Source organism: Equus przewalskii, chromosome 32 (assembly GCF_037783145.1).
Source record: "Equus przewalskii isolate Varuska chromosome 32, EquPr2, whole genome shotgun sequence".
NCBI lineage: Eukaryota > Metazoa > Chordata > Mammalia > Perissodactyla > Equidae > Equus > Equus przewalskii.
Genome location: NC_091862.1, coordinates 3,108,403 through 3,132,014, shown reverse-complemented (window position 1 = coordinate 3,132,014; position 23,612 = coordinate 3,108,403). Strand labels below are relative to the sequence as shown.

Here is a 23,612-nt window from a genome sequence, read left to right as displayed (position 1 = left end):
TAGGGATAATGTTAGGGATTAAGTAAACTGCATCTTTTTTAAAGAAAAGATAAAGTTTGGTTTCATCTCTTAACGGACCAGCCTCCTGAAAGTAACAATCATGGACTATGTACAAAGTACAAAAACAACTACCCAAGGCTCTGAGTAAACAAAATCAGGCAGATTTTGGAAGGAAGACAAAATTTGGAAGAAAGAAATACCACATGGTGAGTTTCTTGTTTTACTATTTCTAGTCAGCCACGGTATGGTACAGCTAAAAACTCTGATTGAAAACCCACAGAGACTTCTGTTTCCAGCCATGATGGAGTAACAGAGGTGGGATTTACCCTCCTATCTTAAAGGAGAAGATTTATGAAGCAAATATATTTTTCAAAATATGTGAAACAATGGCTATGTGTCATATTTTCCTGATTCTTTGCATGGCTGATCATTTTGATTGGATGCTGGACATTTTAAATTTCAGCTCAGGACAGAGATCCCATTGACCATTTGTTTGAGAGAAGTGAAACAGATAAGGTGACATCCCACATTCCTGCCTGGAGAGAGTTTCTGGGTGACAGAGCAGGAAGCGGTCCAGACAGAGCCTTGTGATCCTCCTTGAATTGAGGAGACAGAATTTGGAATTTGGGAAGAGCAAGGCAGCTAGAGTTTCTGGTTTTCAAGTCACTGAAGATGGAGCTCCAGAAATATGAAAAGAAGCACCCTGAAAATGTGGCTGATACTGATCTGTGCATGTATATAAGGAAAGTATCAGAGGCCAGAGAAAGGACCGTCGTAAAGAAGCAGGTGGGACAATCCGTGGAGCATGCACAGGGCGGAGAATAGTTCATGTTTTCATGAGCTGAGTAGAAAGGCCTCCTAATGCACGGGCATCAGTAAAGTCCTCAAGAAAGGCCTTAGTGATGGGCATAAATTAGCCATAGACTGAAGGCTGACCTGAACCCATGTTCGGTGTTTTGAAGTAAGCTTTAAAGAGATTAAATTGATTATAAGAAACCATACACTGCATCCCAAAACAACACTCAACAACATTAATACAACAAAATTCAGCATCCAACAATGTTAAATTTAAAATGTCCACCATCCAACCAAAAATTGTCAGCCATGCAAAGAAACAGAAAAATATGACCCATAATCAATAGAAAAATCATTGAAGAAATAGAGTCAGAAATGACAGAGATGGGCCGGCCCCATGGCTGAGTGGTTATGTTTGTGCACTCTGCTTCAGTGGCCCAGGGTTTTGCTGGTTTGGATCCCGGGCACAGACATGGCACCGCTCGTCAGGCTGTGCTGAGGTGGCGTCCCACATAGCACAACCAGAGGCACTCACAGCTAGAATATACAACTATATATACTATGGGGCTTTGGAGAGAAGCAAGAAAAGAAGATTGGCAACAGTTGTTAGCTCAGGTGCCAATCTTAAAAAGAAAAATGACAGAGATGATAGTAATAATAAAAAAGATATAAAAACAGCTATTGTAAATATATAGGATATGTTTAAAAAGGAGAAAAAAGCATGAATGTAATGAGGAGAAAAACAAAAGTTATAAAAAAGATTGAAGGGGACTTCTGTAGATGAAAAAATAAAATATCTGAAATGAAAAACACATTGAATGGGATTAAAAACAGATTAGACACTGCAGAAGAAAATATCTATGAACTTTGAAGATATATCAATAGAAATTATCCAAAATGAAACACAGAGGGGTTATCACAACAGATCCTATAGACATTAAAAGGATAATAAGAGTCGTATGAACAACTTTATTCCAACAAATTCTACAACCTAGATGAAATAGACAAATGTCCAAAAAAAAAAACCAACTTTCAAAATTGGCACAGACGAACAGAAAATCTGAATAACCCTATATCTATTAAAGTAACAGAATTAATATCAAAAAGGTTTTTGATATTTGGCCCAGATGGTTTCCAAGTGAATTCAGTCAAATATTCTAGAAAAAAATAATATGAATTTCACCTAAATTCTTTCAGAAAGCAGAGGAGGAAAAACCACTCCAATTACTGTATGAGTCCTGTCTAACATTAATACTAAAACCTGACAAAGACGTTATAAAAACAAAAACAAAATAAGAAGAAAAGCACAGATCAATAACCCTCATAAACACAAATTTTCTTAACAAAATACTAGCAAGTATAAATTAAACATATATGAAAAGAAGAATATATACTTATCAAGTACGGTTTGTCTAAGGAATGCAAGGTTGGGTTAGCATTTTAAAATCAATCACCACGTTAGCAAACAAGACGTAAAAAAAGTAATTTCTAAGTTAATTTAAAAAAAAAAGAAAACACATAATTGTTTTAATAGCTTCTGAAGAACCATTTGACAAAGTTCAATGTTTGTTCATGATTTTTAAGAAAAATCTTGGAAATTAATGGAAACTTCTTCAATCTGATAGAAGCATCTGTGTAAGATCTATAGCTAATACTATTCTTAATGATAAATTGTTATGTGTTTTCCCTTTAAGATAAAAAAAAAAAGACAAGGATGCCTTATCTTACCACTTGTCTTCAACATTGTCCTGGTGGTTCCAGGCAGTGCGGTAGGGTAAGATAAAGAAATAAAAGGCACAAGGATACAAGAGAAGAAAAAACGCTGTCTCTATTTGCAGGTGACATGACTGTGTATGTAGAAAACCCTAAAGAATCTATGAAATAATTACTATAACTAATAAGTGAATTTAAAATAGTGGTAGTTTATCAGGTTAATAAACAAATCCATACGTATATATTTGTAGCAAATAATTGAAAAATTAAATTTAAAACAAGTCCATTTACAATCCCCTCAAAAACGTAAAATATTTAAGCATAAATTTAGTAAAAGATGTAAAAGACGTCTACACTGAAAACTATAAAACATTGTTAAGAGAAATTAAAGAAAATCCAGGTAAATGAAGAGATACATCATATTCGTTGATTGGAAGACAATATTGTTAAGATGCCAGTTCTTCTCAAATTGATCTATACATTCAGCTCAGTAACTCAGTCACAATCAAAATCTCAGCAGATTTTTAAAATAAGAATTGGTGGGGCCAGCCCCACGGCTGAGTGGTTAAGTTTGAGCGCTCTGCTTCAGCAGCCCAGGATTTCACCGGTTCGAATCCTGGGTGTGGACACGGCACTGCTGGTCAAGTCATTCTGAGGCGGCATCCCACATGCCACAACTAGAAGGACCCACAACTAAAAATACACAACTGTGTACCGGGGGGCTTTGGGAGAAAAAGGAAAAATAAAATCTTTAAAAAAAAAATTGGTAAGCAGATTCTAAAGTTTATATGGAAATTCAAAGGATCTAGAATATCCAAAGAAATCCCTTAAGAGAAAAACCAAGTTGAAGGGCTTAAACTATCTGACTTGAGGATTTGCCATAAAACAGCAGTAATCAACATAGTATGATACAGGCATAAGGATTGATAACGTGACGCTGGAATTTAAAGGCTTTTCATCTGAAGCGTTGCATGGGGTCTCTGAGCGGAGACATACAGTCGCAGAAGAAATGTCACTTGACGAGGACACCCTGCAGTAAGGAGTCGGGAGGGCGGGAAGCAGCACTGGGTTTGCTTGTTTGCATGGCTGTCCTCCGCATGTGGCTGTGATCCCCTCAAGGCGGGAGATATGCCTTCTTCTTTCTGCATGCCCAGGGCCCAGGGAAGGACAACTCAGTAGGTCCTCAGAAATGTTGAACAAGCAGAGACTGAGCTCCTGCCTTCTAGCCTGGCGGGGCGTCAGGTGAAACTTTGTACCTCACAAAGCCCGTTCCAACTCAGCATTACTTTATTGAGCCCCACTTGTCTGGATTTTAGCCCTGCTTTACCAATTTCACTTCCACATTCAGGATGGTTCCGCGACTTGCCCAGGATCACTCATGTCTGTGGCAGAACGAAAACTCAAATCATCTGTCTCTCATCCAGAATATTTCTTCATGCCTGTGGTCCCAGCTGAAGAACATGGAAACAAGAGACCCTCTGCTCTTTTCTGAAGAGAGAAAATAAGGGTAAAATTAATTGAGATCCTTCCATTCTACTTTCCAGCAAACACCCTCCTGTAAAAGAATTGGTCCTAAGAAAGCGTTGGCTGAAGACCTGTCTGTTCTGAAAGCACAGGAAAACACGATTGCTAAAATAGCATCCTTCTGTTATTATCACTATTGCTCACTTTCTTCTGAAAGTATGACCTCCGCTTGGAGGGGGAAATGGGCAACTGAAGCAGCCCAAAGAGAAATAGAGCTCATATTTTATCTTTTAAAGGCATGGGCATGTTCAGCTCAGTTAGTAGGAGATAAACACAGTGCACACAGGTACACACGTGCATGCCCACCCCCACGTAAGAATAACTGAAAACCGGTGTTGGTGTTGAGTGCTGGGTGGAAGGGTACCCTCCCCCAAATTCAGGTTCACCTGGAACCTATGAAGCTGACTTTATTTGGAAATACGGTCTTTGCAGATGTCATAAAATGGGTCATACTGGATGAGGGTGGGCCTTTCTCCAATGACTGATGTCCTTATAAGAAGAGAGAACTCTGGACACAGACACACAGAGGAGAAGCCATGTGAAGACAGAGGCAGAGACTAGACTCATGCAGCCACGAGCTAAGGAATGCCTGGAGCCACCAGAAGCTGGAAGGGGCAGGAAGGATTCTCCCCTGGAGCGTTCAGAGAGAGCCCAGCTCTGCCCACACCTTGATTTTGGACTTTTGGCCTCCAGAACTGGAAGAGAATAAATTCCCATTATTCTAAGGCACCCAGTTTGTGGTAATTTGTTAGTACAGCCCCAGGAAATTAATCCAAATGAGACCTTGTGTTCAAGCTACAGCTCCCAGCTCCTGTTCTCCGTGTTGACAGACAGATTTGCAGTCTCGGCATGCAAAGAAACAGGGAGTGAGAGTTAAAGCATCAGCCCCCTGGGGTGTGTTCTTACAACCACCCCTGCATCTTCCTCCCTTTGACAGGAGCTTCTCCCCTCGCAGGCAGAGCTTAATGCCTCCAAGAATGTTCGTCTAACACATAACGTGGGTGGAAGCTGGCCTGATGCCTGGAGTACCAACCTGATTCATCGCCAGCGATTCCTGCATACTAGGAAGTCTCGTCCCAGTGTCACTTCCCGTGCAGAGGGACAGGGGACAGAGGTGGTGGCAGAGGGAGCACAGAGCGGCTGCAGTTCTGAAAAGGCCCAGAAACTGTTCAATTCTGATGAAAACATCGCTCTATCTTTCTAATCTATAAACGGGTTATTGATTATTTGCATCAACAGATATTACTGAGAACAGCTTTTGGTGGGTTTATGGGCCAACATGAGCAGGCCCCCAAATTTAATTTTTCCTTCCAGAGTTTAGAGGGGATAGGCTGGGTCCGTCACTCAACACCCATGTTTTGGGGACACAACAGACACGAGATGCTGAAACCAGAGACTCTCTAGACAGAGAGCGTTCCTCACGCCCACATGGTAGACCGGGCCCTGTCCATGGTTCTGGCCGATGCATGTGAACGGGTGGCTGTCCTTTCCAGCAGAGGCGTCAAGAAGTGGCTGAGCCTTTCACCTGCCCTTCTCCCGTGACTCTTGGTTGGACGTCTAAACCTGGGGTCAGAGTTCAAGGAGGGGCCCGTGAACTCGAATGGGAAAAAAAAATTATGTCTTTATTTGTACTAACCAACCTCTCTCTGATTTTCAGTATTTCCTTCAATTATGAATGCAGGTGGAAAAACATGGTGGCTGTGTCAGGATCGGTGATTTTGCTACTCCTCGAAATCACGTTTTCATGTTGCCTTCTTCGTTATCCTGTGTGTTTTAGTTTATGTTTAGTTTAAAGACATTATTCTGAGAAAAAGCCCATTCATCAGACCACCCAAAGAGGTCCATGGCACCCAAAATGATGAAGCCCAGCAATAAGGGGCCAGGGGGACAACAGGGCCACCACCCATGGGGCCCTGGATCCCCGAATCATCGTGTGGAATGCTGCCCGATGAGAAGGGACATCGCTACATCCTCAAGTGATGGATAGACTTGTAGTGTGGTAAGGGGCTGCAATGCTGTGGTCTATTCGTTATAGTGGCTAGCATCACCCCAGCTGGTACAGAAACATATGGGACAACCGAGGAGAGCATGAGTCTCTGCAGAATAGACCAACGTGGTCCAGGCAGCATCGTGGAGGCCCGATCTCCCATTCTCTTCGCTGGCCTCCTCTGCATCGCAGGGCCATCCGGGGCCATCCTGGAGGGAGTTCCAGGCCGGGAGTCTGAGTCAGGCAGAGTTGAGGGTTCCTCCTGCAGGTCCGCAGAGCTCTCCTGCCCCTTCCTCAACCCCATCTAACCTTTCTCTCAGTGAGACTCAATGCCAAACATTTTTTGTCATTATCGTCCTGGCCTTGGAAAGGAGGCCATGGGTCATGTTGTCTGCTAGCTTTGCAAGGGCTGTACAACAGCTGAAAATGCTTGTAGGGTGATTCCCTCTCATGCGAGGGAATCCAGTGCTGTTTAACCAGGGTCTCTCTTCCCCCAGCAGCTCACAGGCAGCCAAACCCAGGGAACGCAGCCACGTACTAGGAATGTTGGATCCAAGGGGAGCTCGGAATAGGAGGCCATAAGGAAGGACGAGTCAGGGAGAATGGCCCCTGGGCCAGCCAGCGAGTCAGCTGCTTCCCTGACCAGGCCCGAAGGCATCTCACCTGCCTCAGGGGCTTCTCAGCGAGTGACAGCTGCTAGACCTTGGAGACCTTCAAGCGTGCCAGACATACTTCTAAGCCCTTCGTATGCATTGGCTCGCCTGCCACAGGTGAGGGCAGTGAGGCACGGTCAGGAAATCAGGGTGCCACAGGGCTGGGATTCGAACCCAGGACTCTGCATTCTCTGCTGGTACCCTGACACCCTGGCCTGTGGGTTCGTGGCTGGTCTCACCCACCCCGCCCCGTCTGTCCCTACTGGTCAGACTCAGCCTTTCGGCTGCCGTTGCAGGGCTTCTGAATATACCTGGGTCTGTGTCCCAGATATAGACCCTAGTCCTGATCTGTCTGACTGGAGACGTGTACAGCAGTAAAGAAATTTCTGGGCCTTCCTTCCAGAAGGACAGGGGGAGGGTGTTACATGGGCCAGGGGACTGCCCAGCTCTGTGGCCCTCAGTGTATCACCTGAAACCACAGTTGTCACACTTCATGGAACACAGTAATTACCTGGGACCCTAGTAAAATGCAGACTGATCCACAGGTCTAGGAAGGGCCAGAGACTCTGTGCTTCTGACCAGCTCCCGGTGACACTGATGCTGCTAGCCAGGTCCGTGCTGGGGTAAAACGGACCTGTGGGAACTGATTTTCGTGACCTTTAACATAAGCGTGAAATACTGCTCAGCTCACCTCCCCAGGGCCAAGGGAGGAACAGCAGGAGGAGACACTGACCAATAAAGCATAGCTCACACCAAGGGACTTATTGCCTGGGGACATTTTGGGTTCCTGCTGTTGGTCCCTGTGGAACCAGAGGGGAGATCTGAGCTCACAGGTGCCCACAGCAGAGGCTGGCTGGCTGTCCGGCCCAAGAGGAAAAGGACGAAGACAGCAGGCGCCACAGCAGGACACGAGCCCCAGAAAGACATTGACGGTTCCCTGCCTGGCTCTCCACATGGGTGAAATGGGCTCAGAGCAGCACAGCACGCTACAGTGCCAGGGACAAAAGGATGCCGGGGAATCCTGGTGAGCATCTCAGCTGGGATGTAATTTAAGGATGCAAAAGGTGTGATGCTTGTTGTCTCTTCCTTGCTCCTTGAAGGTTATAACTTTAAATGAAAGAGCCGCCGAACACCTCCCTGTGAATTCCAGTTGAAGAGGAAATTGGAGTCACTTGGGCTTTCTGGTCTACCCGATAACACAGCTCCAAGCTAACCACACAGCTGGCAGATAACACGGAAGACAGGACTCAACAGAAGGAACATGGGGGCATTCTAATGGAGTTACTGTCTCGGGCTCTAAACGCGGGGATTCTAGCCTGATCCTAACTAGACGTAGGCGTCAAACCCTCAGGTCACAGTTCCCAGCACCGAGATTAAAAAGTACAGCGTGTGGCTCTCTGTGTTGCATGCCACAATACAGAACATTCTCTTTTACTGGCCTGCCTCCTCCCTCCCTCTGCCCGCAGCCTTGACTGTAGCGGGCGGGCGGGGTACCAGGCGGCTGAGCGAGCTGGGTTTCCGCGGAGGTGTGACACACAGCGCGGTCCCCAGCGCACTCACACAGCGCTCTGCTCTGGACGCACACAAAAGCAAGCGGTGTAACATCCACCGCAGAAGACCAAGGACATCCCGGGGTCTTGACCTTCTGAGACTCTTTGGGGGGTTTAGTGTGAGGAGATTTCATTTTTTTCTGTTCTGGAAACTGCAGAAACACGGGCGGGGTAAATTCTCTACTCATGAAATGAAATCGAATGCAGAAGCGGAGAGAAGGGAGACGCATGGGGGAAGGTGGACCATGAAGAATGACCTGCAATGTCTTCAATGGCCTCCTATGCTCCACAGCACCCCTGGTCTTGCATTTTGCTGCCCCATCTCAATGGATCATTTAAGCATCTGCCTTTGATAGGCAGGAGGAGGGAGGGACTACATTGCTCCTCTTCACCATGGTATCCTCAACCCAGAGCAGGCACTCCCTGAGTAATTGTTGAATAAATCGATCAATAAATAGAGGAGAAACTGAATGGGACGTACAAGAGTGGCAGAGGACAGCAGTAGCACCAGACTCTTTCACTGGGAGATTTTCTATTACCATAAATAATACACCCACAACACATGCATGTGTTTCTTCCCATCATAGAAACTTAAAGCATAACCCCGTGTGTATCTGATACACACTTTCCCCCTGAGCATCTATGTACTTTTTTCTTTAGGACATATAGGACACGAGTGAAATAGTTGTCATCTAGGAATCCTGGCGACTCTCAGATCCATGTCTTCAGCTCTGAGCCCTCTAGAAAGACCTTTTTCATGGCCTTTCAATCATTCCCAACAGACCTTCCGAAGGCCCCTGACACTCAGCATAGCCACTGTCCCACTTTCTCCCTCCACTCAACCAGCCGCTTGAGCAAGTTCTGAACTTCTGCAGTGGATAATAGTCCACTCCAGCACTAGGTCCCTCTTTGCCTTGTCTGTGCCTCCCACATCATCAGGCCTCAGTCCCGTTTCTTCCTTCTTCACCGTCTTTCCTCCATGGTTCCGTTCTGACATTTAATACCAGCTAAGATGCAACATGATCTCGGCACCTCAAGCTTATGGTCAGCGGACCTCAGTGCAGAGAATAATCCAAGAAAAGTATTCTTATAGATTCTGCAAGTGGTTCTTTTTCTTCTTTACTGGATTAATAATTTTGACTTTTGGAATTGCTGTGGCAGCTTTCTCCTCGAATCCTAAAACTTCCTCCCTTGCAATGACAATGATGGCTACCGTGACTGTTTTTCTCACTGCTATTGGAGTGGTAAGCTTTGAGGAAGTACGCCAAAAGTCAGAGGAACTCACCACTCTCAACTAGAAGAATCATAGAGGTATAGAGTTGAACAGGTCGAAATTTAGGTTTTAGCAACGGAGAAAGCAACAAGCAGCGCCTGCCTATAATCTTATCCGAAACCTAGGTATCTTTAGGCCTTTGGACCCTTTTAAAGCCTCTTGAGAATTTTAAAAGGAATAAATATTGGGTTTTTAAAAGCTTAAATAAAAAATACACCAGCCAGTGCCCGACCTCTGGCTGGTATATTTCCACCTGCTACTTAGCAATCACTAGAGGTCTCAGCCTTGCGTTCTAGATTCTCATTCTGGAAACCTGGTTTTGAAAATGTTGCTTCCTGCTAAACTTCTAGTAACTGGTTGTGTTCAGTCAAGGCCTCTAAGCTCCTTTGCCAGGCTTACCCTCTTGTTTACAAAGTCACCATTCCAGCCCAATGCTCTAAACCCTCTGCATGCCCTTTTCATTTCCTGCTCTGGGTGGTTGCTCATACCGTTCAGCCATCCTGGGAGCCCCTGCCTTGCTTTCCCACCTGTCAACATCCTCCACAGCCAGCTCAGACCCTTATCGGATATAATCTTTCCTTCCTCACCGTCTGCACCATTTATGGGGCATTTCTCGTTTCCTTCCTTGTACAGACCATAATTTCTTCTGAACGTACTATTTGCCCAACTGTATATTAAGCTCCTAGCAGGCTGGGACCATGTCTTGTTTTTCTTTGTAGTCTTTCCAATTCCTTAAGACAATGGCCTATTACATTAATTCATTGTGAAGATACAGTTAAGCATTCCCTGGGCATATCAGGCCCAAAATGTCATTCACTCAGAAGAATATGGGGACACAATAAGGGAGGGAGCAGAGAAGTCCCTCTCGGAGGCAGCAAAAAGTCTGAGTTACGTACACTTCAGCAAACTATACTCCATCATAGTAAGCATGAATGAGTTAATTATAGCCACGTTTCTTGGCCCTGTCATTTACAGAAACTAGAGCTCATGAGCTGGACCTACCTTTCTCATTGAGTGATTACTCAAGAAACGATTACATCTCAATCCTGACTCAACTAAGCCCAAATTAATGAAGTTATGATTGCTGACTATTAATAGTAATACTCAGGATCCTTTTCTTCTTGTGCAGAGATGTGTGTCCCTCTACAAGAAGGGGAACACGAAGAGCAACTCAACACTTTTGTTGAAAATGGGAAAACTGCAACCTTCCAGCTCTTCTGGTGAGTGGGGCGTATGGGGTGGGGACACCGCCGACAGCATTCCCTGGTGAAACGCCCTTGGGGCCACCGGCACCCTCCAAATACCTCACAGGAGGCTCTGAGATTTCTAGATGGAAAAAACTTTCTTTAGATTAAGGGATTAGATTCCCCCAAGATGACTTTTATCTGGACTCGGAGACTCAGCTGGATTCGGTTCCTGGTATGGATTGAATGTTTGTGTCACCAAAAATTCACAGGTTGAATCCTAACCCCCAATGTGATGGAGTTAGAAGGTGGGCCTGTGGGAGTTGATTAGATGGTGAGGGTGGAGCCCTCATAAATGGGATTAGTGCCCTTATAACAGGGACCCCAGAGGATCCCCTCCTCCCTTCCACCATGTGAGGACACAGAGAGAAGATGGATGTCTATGAACCAGGAAGCACGTCCTCACCAGAGACTGAATCTGCTGGCACCCTGATCTTGAACGCCCAGCCTCCAGAACGGTGAGGCATACATGGCTGTTGTTTATAAGCCACCCCGTCTGTGGTGTCTTGTGATAGCAACCTGAACGGACTGAGGCAGCTCCCAACCACAGGGTTTGGGTGGTGCGTCCACTGCACGGCGATGCTTTCTCAGTGGCCTCACTTCTGACTGAATCTATGCCCATAATTTCTGAACATGTCCAGCCACTGATTCATCCACAACAAGTCGGTAAAAATGAGCATGTGTGGTTACGTAAGTGGAGAGATGAAAATTGTCATTGAGATGGGACAAGCGGTGGCTGAACTCCAGGCTCGGACAGACCTGAGCTTGAATTCCTGGTCTGGCACTTACCATCCATGTGGCCTGGGTCAGATCCCCTCACCTTCCCGAGCTGCTGTTGCCTCACCTGTCATAACACCTACTTAGACATACATACAGACACCCTGTGTGTTGCGAAATCAGGGGTAAGACAAGGTGTCTTCTACACCACGAGCGCTCAATGAGTGCCAGTAACACATTAATAATAAAAATCACAGAATCCATACCAAAAAGGCAGATAAAAAGTTATAGCAACAGGATTAGAAGACCAAGGGGGCAGTGTGCATAATGAAGGATATGGAAGAAATGGGAAGAGGGGCTAAGGCCCTGGTTGGCGTAGGGACCAGGGAAGCTCTGGGAAGGCCGGAACTGGAGGCTCTGGGAAGCACACCCTCCACAAGGATAGAGTCTGAGGTCCCCTGAGAGAGGAGGGGCCATGATGACAGCTCCTTAGAGTCTCTGACTAGAACTAAGTGAAGATGCTGGTCTCCTGCATCTGCCTGCTTCCAGAAGCAGAGGCTGAGAAGGGATGTTCGTTCCAGCTCGGGTGAAACCATTGTGCCCTTGCAGGTGGCTGTGTGCCCTTGTCCCCTCGCAGCACTGACCCAGCAGATGACAAGCAGAGAGCGTGTCAGAGCCACTAAACACATGGACTGAGGCCGGCTACACACTAGCTTCAAATTTATGGAGTCTGGTTAATACCCCTATTGCCTCTTGTCACTTTGCTTGGGTGTAATTCTTCCTGAATGCTTTTCTTTAATACAGCTTAAGTGAATCCTAACGGATCGACTTTCTGTGAGTTTATCTTAATTTAACACATCTTGCACTTTGCTAGTGCTGTCAATAGATTCTCATGGTCAACATGAAAATCAAGATGGACATCTTTCTTTTTTTTTTCCCTTTGTCCCCAAAGCCCCCCAGTACATAGTTGTACATTCTAGCTGTAGGTCCTTCTGGTTGTGCTGTGTGGGACACCGCCCCAGCATGGCTTGATGAGCGGTGCTAGGTCCATACCTAGGATCCAAACTGGTGAATCCCTGGGCCGCTGAAGTGGAGCACACAAACTTAACCACTCAGGCACGGGGCTGGCCCCCCATGGACATCTCTCTTAAACTAAAAGACTATTATTCATAATATAAAAAATTTAAAAGAGGACTTTGCTCACTAATTTCCTGAATGTCCCTCTCTGCTGGGGGTCTTCATCCTCTGCTCCCTAGCGCATATGCTATCCTTCCACCCCGCAAACGGCCTTCCCTACTTGGGGTGCTAGCTAAGCATCACTCCCAAAGGTTAATAAACAATCGATTTAGGAGTCTTAATTTTAGAATAGCCCTTGGGTGCTTCTCTATTTCCAGTAAAGAACATCGTTATTGATCAGTGTGGACTGAAAATTTCAGAGACAATCCTGTCTGTTTGGGGGTCTCCTCCGCCTCAGTTTGACCTGTTGTTCAACAAGCACCAACGTGGAGCATGTGGGACCCTCATCTAAGAGGAATAAAGCACAGTCATAGGAACCCCGGGGGTGGTGAAGTGGCAGTTTCTGGTGGCCACTTTCTGTGTCTGCTCTTGACCACGGAGCAGCTGTTGACCTGACAGTGGGGGGAGCGCTGGCTGAGATCCAGGGTCAGTCTGAGAGTCTGCCTTGCCCTCTCATGACTCACAAAGGAATGACAGTCTGCCCCTTGCCGGCATCTCATTGGGGGTGAAACCAACAGAAGATGTCATATAAACAGTAGAGCTGTCATGTACCAAGGGTCTATCGTGTCGAGCTATGGAATTTTTCATACTCAGAAATTCTGCTTTCTTGGTCTCCTGCCCATGGGGATTTCTGGGGCAAAGCAGAGAGGGAGAAGAAAATGTTTTCAAAATGAAAACTGCCTGCTACACTAATCTGCTATGTGAACTCTGAGAAGAGATGGACGGCCCCTGGGAACTCGTCCCGGGAAGCTAGGATGCTGAATAAAAGATGTGGTCCTCAGCCAGACACAGAAAGCTGTATTCAGGGCACAGCCACCTCGCTAGCTTTGCTGGCAGCCTCGGAGTGCCTTGAAGCCCACGTGTAAGTGCTGCAATGAGATCTCTCCCAGGAGCTCAAGGGCGGTCCTCTCATGCCAGCTCTTCAAGAAGGAACATCGTCACCTGTCATGCCACCTTCCCTGAACCATTTTCCTCCCAGCTCCTCTGGGCAACAAGCTCCCCACTCTGCTCAGCTGCCTCGCAGCCTTGCAGCAGACACACACTCTCCTGCCGGAGGCCGACACATCCCGGGGCAGCGTCCTGGGTCTTCCGGCTGCATCAGCACGAAAAGCAGGAGATGTGGCAAAACAAATTATTTTTAAAAGGTGTGATCGTAGCATCACAAAAAAATCCAGCACGGAGGGAACTAGAAATGACCTCTCACTCCGCAGGAGGAGGCAACTTCATGGCCTCAGAGGCTGCAGTGGGCTGGACCTCTGCCTGGCGGGGAGACGTCTGCGGCAGCCTTCTGTGTTCATTTAATCCTTGGCTGAGGCCCTTGCCAGTCCTCTACAGGGATTCGCACAGCGGATAATTGGGGTATAATTATTTGAGCGTTAGTTGTTCGAACGCTTTTATTCCTGAACGTACATCATTTTCTTTCATCTCACTTATATTTTACATCCTCCGTAAGAATTTTAGCACACAAACACGCACATGCATCGACTTTATACACTCTAAAAAGGCAACACTGTGATGCTCTGAAAGGTGGGAAGATTCCCTCCCTCTCCCTCCTTTTTTCCCTCCTTCCTCCTTGGAGGTTGGAGCTCCTGCGGGGTGAGGAGGCATCCCCGTCCACGTCGGGGACAGCAGCAGGGACAAGAGACAGATGGGTCAAATAAGCAAAGATATTGAGGGTAACGGGAGCCAGGTTTACCGATATTAGAGCACGTTACAAATACGGAAAGGAGAAGATGAGCGTAATCTCGGCGTTATTCATCGGAGTTGCAAGTGTCGCTGTGAACTTATGGTTTGCAATATGTCGACGTAGGAATGATCGACGTAGGAATGAATGTAGATGTCACTAGTAGAAAGGCAGTTTTCTCCGGGGAGAAATGGCTGATTCCAGCATTGGAAAGTGCGACAGGAACTTGGGGCCCGCTTTGGGGTGGGAAAGTGAGGAAATGCTCAAGCAATGATGCGCACACGTGAAAGGACCCGGAAGCCAGCCTGAAGGGTTCTGCTGGCCAAATCGGGGGCTATTTGAGCATTGATATAAATAATGAAAGTAATGGATTATAACTCATGGAATGAAATAGGAAGCCTTGGGTCCCTACGGACTTAAATTCCTGAATGAATAAATTCAAAGTATGATGAAGAATGGGATATTTACATAACTTCGGAGTCCATCTACACACAAAATAGTTATTAATTACAAAGAAGAAAGGAGAAACCCAACAGTGGGGAAGCTAACAGACACCAGCTTAACAGGACATACGGAGATCAGGCGCCACCCAACAGGACACACTCCTGCCATCACTTCTGCGGTGGACTTGACAACGAGGCACGGTCTGAGGAAACGTCAGGTGAAGCCAAGTGGAAGAACCGTCTACAAAATCACCCACCTGTAACTTTATAAGTGCTGAGGACCTGAGGTCACAGAAGTCCTGAGGCAGCTTCCACCTTGAAGGAAATAAGGGGAATGGCCACTAAATGTAGGAGGTAGCCTGGGTAGATGGTTTTGTTTTCAGAGTGATGCTGGAGCAATTGGTGAAGACAGAATGAGGTCTATGGATTGGGCGGCAGTGGAGTGTCAGGGCCTGGAATATGTAAAAGGCTGTCCTTTATAGACAACATTCCCTTAATGTTTGGGGGGGATGGCCATCATGGTGGCAAGTTACTCTCAAAGGCTTTGGGAGAAAAGCACTCTTTACACCATTCCTACAACTTTCCTGTAACCTAAAACTCTTTAAAAAGGAAAGAGACATGGATCAGGTGGCTGAGGGTCTCTGAGTGACGAAGGGACAGAATTGGGAGGGAGGTCTGGTGCTCACCACGTGCTTTGGCTCCAAATTCTGCCCGTTTCCACCTATTCTGTTCCTGTTGGTAGTAACATCTGTGTATTAGCCAGGGGGCTCCAGAGAAACCTGGAGGTTTATAGGATAGATATGGATACATAGAAGAGAGAATTTATAATAGGGATTGGCTCATACGGTTATGGAGGCCGAGAAGTCCTGCAATCTGCCGTCTGCAAGCTGGAGACACAGGAGAGCTGGTGCTATGATTCAGTCCAAGACTGAGGGCCTGAGAACTGGGGGACCCAATGTCTGAGAGCAGGAAAAGATGGACGTCCTAGTTCAAGAAGAGAAAGAGGAATTGGAACTTTCTTCACCTACTTGTTCCATTCGGGCCCCCATTGGATCTGGCGATGCCCACCCACAGTGGTGAAGGCAGGTCTCTCTACTCCGTCTCCTGAAACACATGCTCATCTCTCCAGAAGCACCCTCACAGGCAGACCCAGAAATCACGTGTTACCAGCTATCTGGGCGTCCCTTAGCCCAGTGACAATCTGTATCCGTGCACACTCATTCTTTCTCCGAGATAGAAACTCTCCAGGAAGCAGTGCATGCAGGGATGATGTTGCCTCTTCATTTGCCCCAAAAAAGGAGGACACCAGAAAAACAACCAGCTTACAGAGGGACCAAGGAGCTCAGCTGGGTGGGAGCCTTGCCTGTGCCAACAGATGATGCTGCCCTCACTCAAAGTGGGTTTATTAGCCAGGGTTCTCCAGAGAAACAGAACCAATAGGATGTGTGATGGATGGATGGATGGATGGATGGATGGGTACAGAGATACATAGATAGATAGATAGCAATAGATATATGTATGCACCACTCATGTGGTTGTTCAGAATTAATTTTTCCAATCACAGCCTGTATTTGTAGTATTTGTGTGTATACATATATATATGTATATGTGTGTATATATAGAGAGAGAGAGACTGATTTGGTTTAAGGATTGGCTCACATGATCATGGCAGCTAACAAGTCCAAAATCTTCAAACTAAAGACAGAGAGAAGTAACAGCCACAATAAAGCTTAGGGAGGAGGAATTAAGGCCTCCTAATTCTATACGCAACAAGCCACACTCACCTAAGTGAAACTCTAACTGCCATCTGCCTCCTGGTCGTAACCTTAGGAAATTATCATCTGTGATTTCTAATCTACAATATGGGAAAATGAACCCTGAACAACCTCACGAGTGGTACTCTGCTCCCAAGCATCTGTGATGAAGGGAGACAAGACAAGGGCCTGTGGTCCAAGTCCAAACCTGGTTTCTCAAACTCAAGCCAACTCACTGGAGTCAGGGTCCTCTTTGTCAAAAACTCTGTATAATTCAGATATAAGAAAACTGGACTGTGGCATGAGGCAAAGAGGATACAATCAGGATGCTCTTTTGTTTCAAGAAAGTCTCAAATTGGCTTCAGGGCTCTTGTCCCCAGAACACAATGTCAGTGGTCCTAATTCCCTTCGATTCTCACTCACTGCGACTCAGTGACTTCGAGGCTGGGGGCCTGTGAGGGGCCCGAGCAGATACTACAGGCCGGAGTCACCACCTGCTTCCTGTTCTGAGACAAAATGGTGGAGAAAAAAGCATCACCACAAACCAAATTTGACCGAATGTGAAAGAAATTGCTCAGTGATTAATTTCCTTCCCCACCAGCTCTGAATAGTTCCTGTGAGAAGATCAGTTGTTCTTCTGAGTCCTGTACAGAAAAAATGAGAGCGAGGAGTTTAGGGAGACTTGGTTTAGGGGAAAGTCGCTTTGCTTTACAAAGAGAATGACTCGGAACCTTCTCCTGAACAGGCGGGCACAGCTGCAGCCTTTTTGTTCCATGTGGAAGGAAGCAAGGCTGAGGGAAAGGCTACCATGTGGAGGAGGACAGAGCTCAGCAAACAGGGTAGTAATTGAGTTGGACCCTTGATCAAACTGTACCTGAAGGCTGAAGTTTCCAATTACTTCAGCCAATTAATTCCCTTCATTTTTAAAGATAGCTTTCATTTTTTATTATTTATAACTGTAAAGGTCCTAACTGATAAGCATATATGTATGTCATGTTTCCATGAATATATGTTATCTTTATGTTGGTGATATATATTATAAATGTGAAAGAAATGTCTGGAAATGCGATCATGGATCACTAACTCACTCAAAAGTCAAGGATCTCCTAGTTCTAGTAAATCCTCTTTCCCTGGTGCCTGCCTGATAATTTCCTACACCACAGGTCTCTTGCCATCAGTAAGTGGCACCCCACTGGACCCCACATCCCAAACCGCTTAGTTTCTAGGGATTGTCATAGATTAGATCCTCATTTGTAGCAATGCTAAATTATATTCATTGATTTACATGGAGCGGTCCACCTGGGCAAGATTCCCAGGCCCTGGATGGGACCGTTCACATATTTCTTGCTATGCCTGGGTCTGTTCTGCTCTAAAACACCCAGAGAAAAACCATTCAGGAGACATTCAAGTCTGTGATAATGGGGTGCCACACACCTGAATATTGGGAGCATGTTGGTGATTGGCTGGATCTTACATTTTTAGCTACTCGGTGGCTAGTGATGAACATGGCCATCTCTGGGAGTTGCTGACTGTCTTTCCCCAAATCCACTTAACCGTTTACTAAGCTCCTCCCATGTCCATACAGCAGGCAGGGCACGGGCACGTGGCTTTGCCGGGAGCTCACATCCCGTGCTGGAGCCCAGAAGGTATCCCAGTCATCAAGAGAACGCGAAGCCGGGTACCTGAGGGGCACTGTGGATATGAAACCAATTTGCTGTTTTCCTAACTTGAGGGGTGACTCAGCACTCTCCAGGATTTGTAAGCTTGTTTTCCAGAGGATGTGTGAGCTTGATTTGCAGAATAAAGAGAATACTTTTGGGGAGGTTGTGATAATCTGGATGGCCAGCCCTCAGCAGCCATTGATGCCCAGAAATCACACTGCCCAGGGGCTTCTCAGGAGTGACCCCTCTGTTTCCTCAAAACTCCTCCCGCCAAGCCCCTTAGCCCCATTAACCTCTCTGCTTTCTGTCCTTGGGGAGGCAGATTTGAGCGAACACAGGCTCCCTCCTTCCCATTTTGGCCAATTTGAATAAAGCTTTCTCCATCTCCAGGCACCGAGGTCTCAGCGTTTGGCTTGCTATACATTAGGCACAAGAACTTGAGATTAAGAAGTTTGGTATCAGGTAGAGCAGGTGGTGACTGGCCCACCAAAGCTGTACCAGCCAGGGTCAATGTCTGCTGGTAACAATGGGCCCGTGCGACTCTGCAGACTTCCCAACATCCAAAATGAACAGGAAAAGTTATTGCATGATTCTTGCTCCCTGAGAAAAAAAGGGATGGCGAGTGTGTGGAAGCTGCACAGGGCTGAGATGTTCGAGGCGAGTCCACGGAAAGCCAGCATGGCATTGAATAGAGCTCAACCTCATCCATCTCCAGCTCTTGCATAACCTAGTATCGTCCCAGCCCGAAACGCTCATTGTGTCCTTTCTATCGAAAATAAACGGGAGATTCATTACAGTTGCTCAGAAGAAAACATAGAATTCCCATCACAAAAATTATATAAAATTGCAGCATTTCTCATTGTCTGGCAAAGGTTTTGCTTGGGATAAGGATATCCGAGCTACTGCCCCCACTTCTATGGGAAACGTAGCTCATCCCATAAACAATGCAACAGGCTCATCTTCTCACAGAAGTACAAATATTGATTTAAAGTCTGAGATGGTGGGGGCCAGCCCAGTGGCGCAGTGGTTAAGTTCACACGTTCTGCTTCAGCGGCCCAGGCTTCACCAGTTCAGATCCTGGGTGTGAACACGGCACCACGTGGCAAGCCATGCTGTGGCAGGCATCCCACATAGAAAGTAGAAGAAGATGGGCATGGATATTAGCTCAGGGCCAGTCTTCCTCAGCAAAAAAAAAAAAAAAAAAGAATCTGGGATTGTGTCCCACCAATTTCATTTCATGAACCAGATCTTGTGAGGAAACCAGCTTTCTTAACTTCCCCTGAGTGCTTTCAGCCCTCTGCAGGCACGGATACAGCCAACAGAGTTGAATTTGGAGAAAATATTTACAGTACAATTTCCAATGGCCTGAGGACCTGGATTAAAATCTTTGTGTTCTTGATCCAGAGTTCACAAAAATACCACAGCGAGAGAAGACAGACAGATAATTCGACGATTCATGTGCGTCCGTTTTCTGGGCACGGAGATAAGCGGACAGCAGCTTCCTATCCAGAGCCTTCTCAGGACTGGAGGGCTGATCCTACGGCAGAGAAGCAACGGCTGAGGTCAGGAGAGCGATGGAAACACAGGCGCTGATGCGCAGTGTGACAAGAGATTGGTCTGGGGTCAACGCACCGTCCACGTGAGAAACTCTGAGGCTCTGAACTAAGTCAGTAATGGAAAGGAGAAAATGCATATCATTAGGAAATACTTTTCGTGATTGAGGGAAAATGGAATGAAGAAGAGGAGAAGTTCCAAGTCAACCTCGAGGATCCACGTGTAATAAGAGAGGGGCGAGGATGTCAGTGACTGAGACAGAGCGGGAAGAGGTTTCCATGAGAAGATAAGTCCCCAGTGTCGAAGGCGATACAACTGCTAGTGACGATGATCATCGGTCACGATGGTCACAGGTTGGTAGCTGGATGGGAGGCTCTGCTTCTCTGTGATGTCCTGCCGTCGGGCTGGATATGCACCCTGCCGGGAGCCAGCCACCTTCTAAGGACACAGAGCAGGCATCAAGTGGCACTGCTGCTGACAGGGGCTGGTGGTCTCAAAGGCTTTCTTGGTGTCTCTTTTCTCACTTTCGGTTCAGTGTCTTTCCACGGTCTGCACACTTCTGTCTCGGTCTAGGTCAAGGGTCCTCTTTCCCGAGATGCTCCCAGGAAAAACTATGTCCCCTTTTCTGAGTCATCAGCACTCCCTGGTGGGCTGCCCTGGGCCTGGAGCACCCCTGCCGATTAATAAGACGTCACAGGCATTCACTGAGCAAAGCTCGTGTCATGAACCACTAGGCCTTCTCGTGTGTTCTGTTCCATTTAGTCCACTTAACAGCTCTGGAACCAGCATGATCATCGCCATTTTATGTATCCACGTTTCACTCCACACCGCTCCTCTCACCATCACGCCATCCCAAGTCCCCGTCTGCCCTCAAGAAATGCTCAGACTAGTATCATAATAAATATATCTCATTTAAAAAAATAATAGCTAATTAAAAACCAAGAAGGTAGCTTTAGACAGACCAGTGTCTGAGGACACCACCAGACACGCTCCCTGTTCTCCAGGGCTGGAACATAAATGCAACCCAAACATTAAGTTTGTTTAAATCCACCAGCTCGTCTGGGAATAACGAAGTTGCAACACTGGCCTTGAGCCATGTGTTTGCAGAACGACTCAAGAGAAACAACAGCCGTCTTTTCAATGACTCCGAGGTATAAAGGTTCCACGTTGAGCAAGGACACTGCAGAGGGCAACAAGGTAATGGGGACATCGTGCCAGTTTAGACAGGATAAAGTCCCTTATTTATGTTGTCACCTCTTCCCTTTTCTAACAGCCGAACACAGATGATCAGAGCAGAAGAGGAACAAACGCACTGTGGGCCGGCAAACCAGGAGAAAACACAGGAAACAGAGGTGGGGGTCATACAGCTGCAGTGAGCTCAGAAAAGGACGAGGGGACAAGGTCCCTGAGCCCACCCTGACAGCTGCCTTCCTAAAAGGCTGGACTTGGCCCCCACCCCCAGCACACGGGACGCAGGGCTGAGTTCCTTGCTCTGTTACAGAAAAAAAAAATAATAAAGGCACCGCTTTTGATCAACGTCCTGATACTGTCGCTTGATGATCCATCTGAAGGATGCTGCCACTTATCATGTAGCATCTTTGTCTCAGGAAACCAGTGCTCATTTGTACACGTTATCAAGCACCCTCCTGCGCCTCCTTGACTGCCGTGGGGAGACTTGTATTCCACTGAGTGTGGCGTCAGGATTGCAACACCTGCTTTCCTAATGTCCCCATCCACCTGGTCAATCTCGGTCCCTCTCTGTATTTTCTGCCTTTTTGATCACTGCATTTCTGGCATGTCTCTTTTATGCACCGTGGAGTAAAGTTTTGCTTTTGAGCCAATTTGAAAATCTCTTCTTTTTAAACGGGCCAGTGAAGCCCATTCACACATATTTATGTGGCTGCTACGTTTGGTCTCAATCCTGTCATTTAGATCAGGTTACACTTACTGTGTGCCTATGTTACGTTTGCTGTTTCCCCTCTGCTGTGTCCTTGCTTTGTTAAAAATTCATTTTGGTCCTCAGGGAAGTTGTATCTCCTTCACAGTGTGTATAATTGGTGTCCCTAAAGAAGAAAATTATAACGACGTAACAGAACTAACATTTAAAACTATCATCCTGGAAAACATTCCAGAGGTAAACGATGTAAATCTACATATTTGAAAGGACCTGGTGGGTACCAGGAGACACCGATCCCGAATGATCCGGTGAAACACATCCTAGTAAAACTTCTCCACAGAACTAACCTTCCTGGCCCTTGTCAACCATTCCGTCCTCCCCGACCTTCCATTGCTAGCATTAGGCTATTTGCTCCCTTCTCTTTCTCCCAGAAGTTTCTTTATGCATCTATCAGAGCTCACCTGAAGTTCCAGGTGGCTGTAACCGAACTACACACATCCTCAATGTAACTGTCAAGAATGTATTAGGTCTTATCTCATTTTATTTCTTGTGCATTATCAGAAAGGCAAAAGTTACCAAGAATAACTTTCATCTTGTTCAAAACATCCCTTCAACCCCAACCAAGTAAAGCCAACTTTATTGCATGGGTTTCACCTGTGTTGAGATTCTTCGACGATCTCCTCCTTCAATGATTGCCAGGTTCCTTATTTTCTTACGAGGATAAGTTGTCCGTGGGCTCCTCTTTGGGGCAATCAGACATCATGAGCAGTAAAGATGGATCAACACAAAGACAAGCAGCCAATGGGTCTTGCCTGTTGGTAGGTGTCATGCGTGAATTGTGTCCTCCATACACAAGTGCACATCCCAACCCCAGGACCTTAGTCGGAAATCAAGTCTTGGCAGATATAATCAAGTTAAAATGAGGTCGTTAGGGTGGGTCCTAATCCAATAGGACTAGTGTCCTTTTAAGAGAAAGAAGAGGGAGATTTAGGTACCGAGACAGACAAACACGGAGGGAGAAGCCATGGGATGATGGAGGCAGAGATTTGAGTTGAGAAGAGATTCTTATATCTTGAAGTGTATGGGGTAGCTATTCTGGTTCAAAACTGATTCAGCCTGAACTAAAAAGCCTGAGTTGTGGCTTATCAAACATACACTGTATAGCTGCTTTAGCCATTAGAGAGTGCTTTAAACGTTATCTCAAAGTACAAGAATGCACTCTTTGAAGATAAGAATGCAGACTTCCCCTCCTACGGCCACCAGTAGCTCACCAGGATCGGTAATGCCCGTTAGTGCTCCTGAAGGTAAGATCCTTTCCTGGACCTCAGGGTCATGTTGACGTGCTAATCTGCTATTGAACCCCTCTTTGAAACTGATGAATTTTATCCTGGGCGTGTTTAATGTATGTTCTTTGTTCTAAAAAGGTATAAAACTGTATTGAAAACCATGCTTCTCTGGAATGCTTTCTTCCTTTGTGGAAACTGTCTTCCCAGGTTATAATCCTCGGCTCGGCTCTGGGAAAGTTCACCTTCTCTCTCTTATCTGTAGAGCGGCTATTGGTCCCCAATTATAGTCATCAAGCTCGGCTCAAGTTAAGGTCACCTTGTTTTCCTCATCTGTAGCATGGTTATAGGTTATCTGCATAGACAGAGCGATGCATCTACAAGCTGAGGATCTCCAGAAGCTGCAAGGGACAATGAAGGACTCTCCCCTGGAGCCTTCAGAGGGAGCCGCGGCCCTGCCCACACCTTGATCTGACTGCAGGAACTCCAGAATGGTGAGAGAACAAATTTCTGCTGTTTTAAGCACCCTTTGTGGTGATTTGTTATGGCAGCCCCAGGAACACACAAAAAGGCTTAGAGAGTCACCCTGCAGGAAAGCAAAATTAGGATTTCCTCTGATGAGAAATTCAGCATTTTTCTTTCAT

The 23,612-nt window shown here is 46.3% G+C and overlaps 1 long non-coding RNA gene across 1 annotated transcript; it reads right to left on the bottom strand.

Annotated features, from left to right (window-relative positions):
- Positions 1-1,741: 1,741 nt before the first annotated feature.
- On the bottom strand, positions 1,742-9,264 carry LOC139080758 (uncharacterized). The gene is made up of 2 exons (XR_011535499.1): positions 5,066-9,264; positions 1,742-3,996 (listed from the first exon to the last, which is right to left on the bottom strand). It is a non-coding gene; the product is annotated as an uncharacterized lncRNA (long non-coding RNA).
- Between the last annotated feature and the right edge of the window lie 14,348 nt (positions 9,265-23,612).